This window comes from Athene cunicularia (genome assembly GCF_003259725.1).
Source record: "Athene cunicularia isolate RWA chromosome 1 unlocalized genomic scaffold, athCun1 chr1_part1, whole genome shotgun sequence".
NCBI classification, from domain to species: Eukaryota; Metazoa; Chordata; class Aves; order Strigiformes; family Strigidae; genus Athene; species Athene cunicularia.
The window spans coordinates 606012-611710 of record NW_020799091.1 but is presented as its reverse complement, the minus strand read 5'-3'; the positions used below and the strand labels follow the sequence as shown (position 1 = coordinate 611710).

Here is a 5699-nt window from a genome sequence, read left to right as displayed (position 1 = left end):
GACTCCCGCCGCCTCCTCCTCCTGCCGTGGCCTGGCTTTGCCCCATCTCCTCGCACCCCAAAACAGCCCCTCGCCCCTTTCCCTGCCAACAGCCCATTCTGCTGCGCTCCCTCCCCCCGAAAAAAAAAAAACAACCAAACCCTCCTCACTCCCCCTCTCCAGCGCTGGCAGCTGCAGGATGCAGACCCCAGCCTGGGCCTCCTCCCTTCCCCACTGAAACCCTGTGCCCCACATTCGGGGGGCAGCCACCCCCTCAGTATTTGGGGAAGGCAGGTGCTGGTCCCCCCATGGCCCAGGAAGGGGGAAAGGGCCCTTCTCCGGGAACTCCAACGAGCGCAGGCGTGAAAAATTCACATGAAACCTTCTAGGAGGGACCAGCAGCACCCACTGGTGTACAGAGCTACAAGGTGGGTGCAAACCATCACCACAGCTCAGTGGCCCGGTTTTAAGGTGGGAAAGGAGTATTTTGAGGAAATGCTGGTATCTGGGAGGTGGAGAATTAAATTCTTAGGGGTCTTCACCCAGGGACTGACACCAACAGGGGTGCATCCCCAAATCCCCTCCTCAGTCCCTCACAACACTCATTGCTGTTTGAAGGATTTTGCTTTTTGTGAACATTCGTGCCGGTGATTCTGTTTCCCGAGTGACTGATGTCAAACAGCCCCCTGAGGAATCAAGGAATTGGGACAGGGGTGTCCCAGGGGTGGCAAGGGTTGTACTCACGCAGCTCATTTCAGTTTCTCACCCCTCTGCACATGCCGAAGTGTTGTGAAAACTGTGTCAAAGGAAACATTTCTCCTTGCAGGTTTCTCCCACAGGGCTCAGGATGCTGGTGGCACCGATGGGACGTGCTCAGCCAGTGATGCCCAGTGTTGTAAAAGGAGCCTCCAGCAGGATTTGGGGGCGCTTTAACAGCCCACCGTGGGGGTTTTATCCCCCCTGCAACCCAGGTACCGACCCATCCCAATGGCAGATGTGTGTTAGTATGAGAAAGAGCAAACGTTGGGGTGTCCTCACCCGTGACTCTCCCTAGGTTCAAGCCCGGGGACAGGAGGTCTGAACCCCCAGAGCTTCTGTCCATCTGCCTCCACAGCAGGAGGAGACAGGGAAGACCCACTGGAGGAGATGTCGGTTTCCTATAGCACATGAGACATGGGAAGAGTTTCAGAAATCCTTTGTTTCATACCCAAACCCCAAAGCTTTGGCTGGGATGGGCGGGGGGGAAGATCTCCACCAGTCACTGAGCCACTGCTCTGTGACAGCTTCTTGCTGTAACAGCAGCCCGGGTGAGACACAGACAGAGCCCAGCTGGAGGAAAAACAAACTGGAAGTTTCAAACTCCATCTCTTCTACTGAGCAGCACCCGATTGGTGTGGAAAATGGGGTGAAATCTGTGATTTGGCTCCCCTGAGCAAGGGGCCAAGTCTGCTCCCATGTTGCATCCTCTCCCCTCTTCCACCTGGAAATAACCTCCTGGCTCCTCAGGTCCAGCATGCCCCAAATTTATCCCATCTAACCACAAAAAACACCCCACTTTGCAAAAAAAAAAAAAAAAAAAAAAAAAAAAAAAAACAAGCCCCCAAAATGCCCACACCAGCATCATTTTCTTCCCCAGAGGAAAGCAGAATGATTTGGGCACGTTTTACCCATCCCGCGTTAGATTTGCAATCCCTGACACTTGCCATTTCATGGGCTGCGTTGATGTTTGCTCTCTGGGGGTTTTATTTCTGCCCTCTTTTTTTTGTTGTTTTTGTTGTTGTTCTCGTTATTTCCCTTCTCTCCTTCTTAGAATAAACTTGATGTCTTCTCTGCCAGTTGACCGGAGGCTGCAGCCAAGCAGAACCCATTAGTGCAGCGCTATAGATTTTCGACCCCCTGAAAATCTGCTGCCATTTTAAATAGAGCATCTATTTATTTCACTCGGCGGCGTGTCCTTTTGCTGTCAAGGAGACAAATTATTCCGGTCCTGTGGCAGAGCTCACGATAATGTGGCAGAAAAGCTTTGAGAACAATTTATACCAAAATACATCTACCTGCAGAGGGGCAGCCCAATACCTGTGGATACCCCAGATTAAATCCAAATTTCAGCCCAAATCCTTTCCGAAGGGAACTTTTTTATTAATTCCTTGCAGAACAAATTATCTGGCCCAACCCCTCATTGCCAAACGGGCGTCTCTGAAATATTTAATGTGACCAGGATGTTTTGCAGCCCGAGAACCAGCGTGGAGGGATGTGCAGGGCTGAGTGTGTGTGCCCCGGCCGATGGGGCAGTTGCAGTTTAACTCCTTTGTAATCAACCTGCTTGCTGCTGGATTAATTTCATTCCTTCTGCTTGTTCGCCACAGTAAAGCCAGCACTGGAGGAAAGGGAGGGAAAGGGCTTTGCACTGAGAAGCCTGCTGGAATAGTTGAGGGTTTTTTATATTCAGGGCTGCTGTATGCTTAATAAACATCTTTATTATCAGCCCAGCCTTGACTATAAATAACCAGACTTGTATTTTAAGGTGCCTAACGCCAGCCAGCCACCCGGGATTGCACTCCCTAAATCTGGGCCGACCTGGAACCATAGGAAATGGGCTATTTCCTTCCCCCCAAGCAGCAAAAAAGGCTTTGGGAGAGGCTCACAGGCTTGTCTCGATAGAAACACATCCCTGCTCAAATCCTGCCCGCGGCGGGTAACGCCTGCCCGTGTGCCTGGGCGTGCCCTGCAGATGTGTACGGGGAGATATCGGTGTATAAAACATACAGCTGTTCCTCCCTGGCCCTTATTCTGTGGAAGAGGTGTGGATAAGAGGGGTTGGGTGATTCTTGCCTCTTGATCTCCCCAAATAATTCAACTTCACGTTTTCCCCTCAGTTCCCCCGTCTGCAATTTCCAATCTGCCCCAAGGGCCGTGTCTCTGCCGGCTGGGTGCAGGGATGCAGCCCGGGCTCTCCATTCCTAACCTCTTTTTTTTTTTTTTTTTCCCCCAACAGGTTTGCAAAGCCCCAAGCAGGGCAAAGGATTCCAGTAATGTCCAGCCACAACTCCAGAGCATTTCCAACCCTGCAGCCTTTGAGCACATGCAACTTGAGCCCATCTTTCTCCAAAGCCAACGATAGTTTTGCTCTTAAGTCCAGCAGGAGCCAGGTCAGACCTTAATTTTAACCCAGAGGATAATTCATTCCGCTCAAAAATTCAATTCAGATGAACACTTAAGTGCTTAAAATTTGGGTTTGTTCCTGATTTATGCTCCTGACAGTGCTGTATCCCTGGTGCTTGCTCTGACAAGATCCCACCGTGTTATTAAACACCTCCTTGGATCCATTCCCAGCACCAGAGGAGGGTCCTACATCCCCCAAATGTCTTATCTCCCTGTGTCCAGCTCTGGTCCCGCCTCTGTGTGAACCGATCACCATTATGTCATCTTAAACAATATGGGTTGGTTTATAAAAATTGGCTTTGTCTGATTATAACAGTTGTGGCTCCACAAAAGGTTCAACGTATATTCAACTTGGTTATACCTAAGTGCAAAAGTATTGGATCAGACTGTAGCTCCACAGCCAGTAACGCTGAATTGGGAAGTAAAAAATCTCAATGACATCCAAAAGCTATTGGGAGCAATTAATTCGGTTAGGCCCCATTTAGGATTGACATCTTCTCAACTGAGCCCCCTAATGGAATTATTGAAAGGGGATTCTGATATTTGTGCATCGAGACAGTTAACCAAGGAAGCACATCAGGTACTCACAGAATCCCAGAATCATGGAGGTTGGAAAAGCCCTTGCAGCCCCTCCAGCCCAACCATGAGCCTCCCCCTGACCGTTCCCAACTCCCCCAGATCCCTCAGCGCTGGCTCAGCCCGACTCTTCAACCCCTCCAGGGATCCCGGGGACTCCCCCCTGCCCTGGGCAGCCCATTCCAACGCCCAACAGCCCCTTCTGCACAGAAATCCTTCCTGATATCTAGTCTAAACCTTCCCTGGTGCAATTTGAGGCTATTCCCTCTTGTCCCTGTTTTGGGTGTCCCTGAAACAGTAAAAACTGACCGTGGCCCTGCGTATGTCTCCAGACTGGTTTGGGAATTTCTACATAAATGGAGGATTCAACACGTTACTGGCATCCCACATTCCCCTACGAGACAGGCAATTGTCGAACATGCCCGTGGGACCTTAAAACACCTGCTTCAAAAACAAAAAGGGGGAATGGAAGGGGAGCCCCCAGGGGCCATTTATGTATTAAACTTTTTAATGGTTGGACTGGATGATCTTCAAGGTCTTTTCCAACCTAGATGATTTTGTGATTTTTAACCATGCCCAAGGAAGGGTTGGTCCCTCCCATCGGGAGACATTTTGCCTCTTTTTCTTCAACTCAGGAGGTGTGAGGCACTGCCTTGGTGCGTGTTAAGGGTTTACAGACGGGGCAGTGGCCTCAACCTTATAACCTGGTCACCTGGGACAGGGGTTATGCTTGTGTCTCCACAGAACATGGGCTGTGTTGGTACCCTGCCCGTTGTATTTGGCCTGTTAGGGCTTGTTGACTGATGTTGCTAGCGTTAGGCATGCTTTTTTTTTTTTTTTTTTTTTTTTTTTTTTGTTATTAGCCCAAGGACATGGTTCTGAAGACTTTGAGGGAATGTGTTGTATGAATTTGTCGGATCACTCGGAATCAATACATAAAACATCCAGCTTCTGAAAGGAGGAGTGAAGAAGTTACAGGCAAACGATGGATGGAATTGGTTGAATCACTTGTTTAAAGGATGGGGACTGTCAGGGTGGCTGTTGTCTTTGATAAAAAACCAGATTGTTGGTTTCGTTCATCATTGTAGTTGTGTTATTAACGTTGCCACGTCTTGTGGCTCTTTGCAAAGGGCCCCGCAGCGGGTGGCACAGGCCATTTTTGTGGCAGAAATACAAAAAGGGTGAATTATGGGAGACCTTGGCCAGTCCGAGGGATCAGAACGTAGGTTTGATATTGACCTTGGGCAGATTACTGTGTACCCTTAAGAGGCTTGAAAGTCCCAAGGAGAGCTGAGTAAACATGAGTAAGGAACTTCCAGACCAGAACTGCCAGACTTCAATGAGAGGAAGGTTATCGAGGTGGCAACAGAGGTCATCCAGTCGTGAACTGTTAGTCTCTAATTAAACCAGTCATATATGGACACGTACTCTTGATAAAGTTATAAAAAGGTTTGTGAGAACAATCGTTTTGCACGATTCGGTGTTTGTCGTGTCCGTCTCAACGGCGACAATTAAACACCTCCTTGGATCCATTCCCAGCACCAGAGGCGGGTCCTGCATCCCCCAAACGTCTCAGCTCCCCACGTCCCACCTCTGGGTGGGGCAGAAGACCCCCAGGCAGCCTCTTGCTGCCCCACACGTGGCTTTGGGGTCTATTTTGGGCCAAACCCTCCCAAGGGACCCCCCCACCACTGCCACCAGCACGTGGGTCGTTCATGGCCCCCGTAGCCCCCCTCAGGACCCCCCCGATTGCCCAGTTTCTCATGGCTGTGTGGCTGCTCCATCTCCAGAGGAAAAGGGGGGCCCTGGTGGGGGTGAGAAAGGGGGGCTGGGGGCTGCTGGATGCCGATTCTATGGTGGGTCACGGCTCCCAGCATCTATTTTTTTTTAGGGGGGGGGTGTAAATTGCTAAAATGCGATATTTCCCCCTCCAACCGACATCTTAGGAGGCTTCTACCCAGCCGAGCCCACCGCCCCGGCCC

General features: G+C 50.4%; 1 long non-coding RNA gene across 1 annotated transcript; it reads left to right on the top strand.

Annotated features, from left to right (window-relative positions):
* Positions 1-319: 319 nt before the first annotated feature.
* LOC113485563 lies at positions 320-3371 on the top strand. The gene is made up of 3 exons (XR_003399448.1): positions 320-407; positions 819-950; positions 2975-3371. It is a non-coding gene; the product is annotated as an uncharacterized LOC113485563 (long non-coding RNA).
* The last annotated feature ends 2328 nt before the right edge of the window (positions 3372-5699 follow it).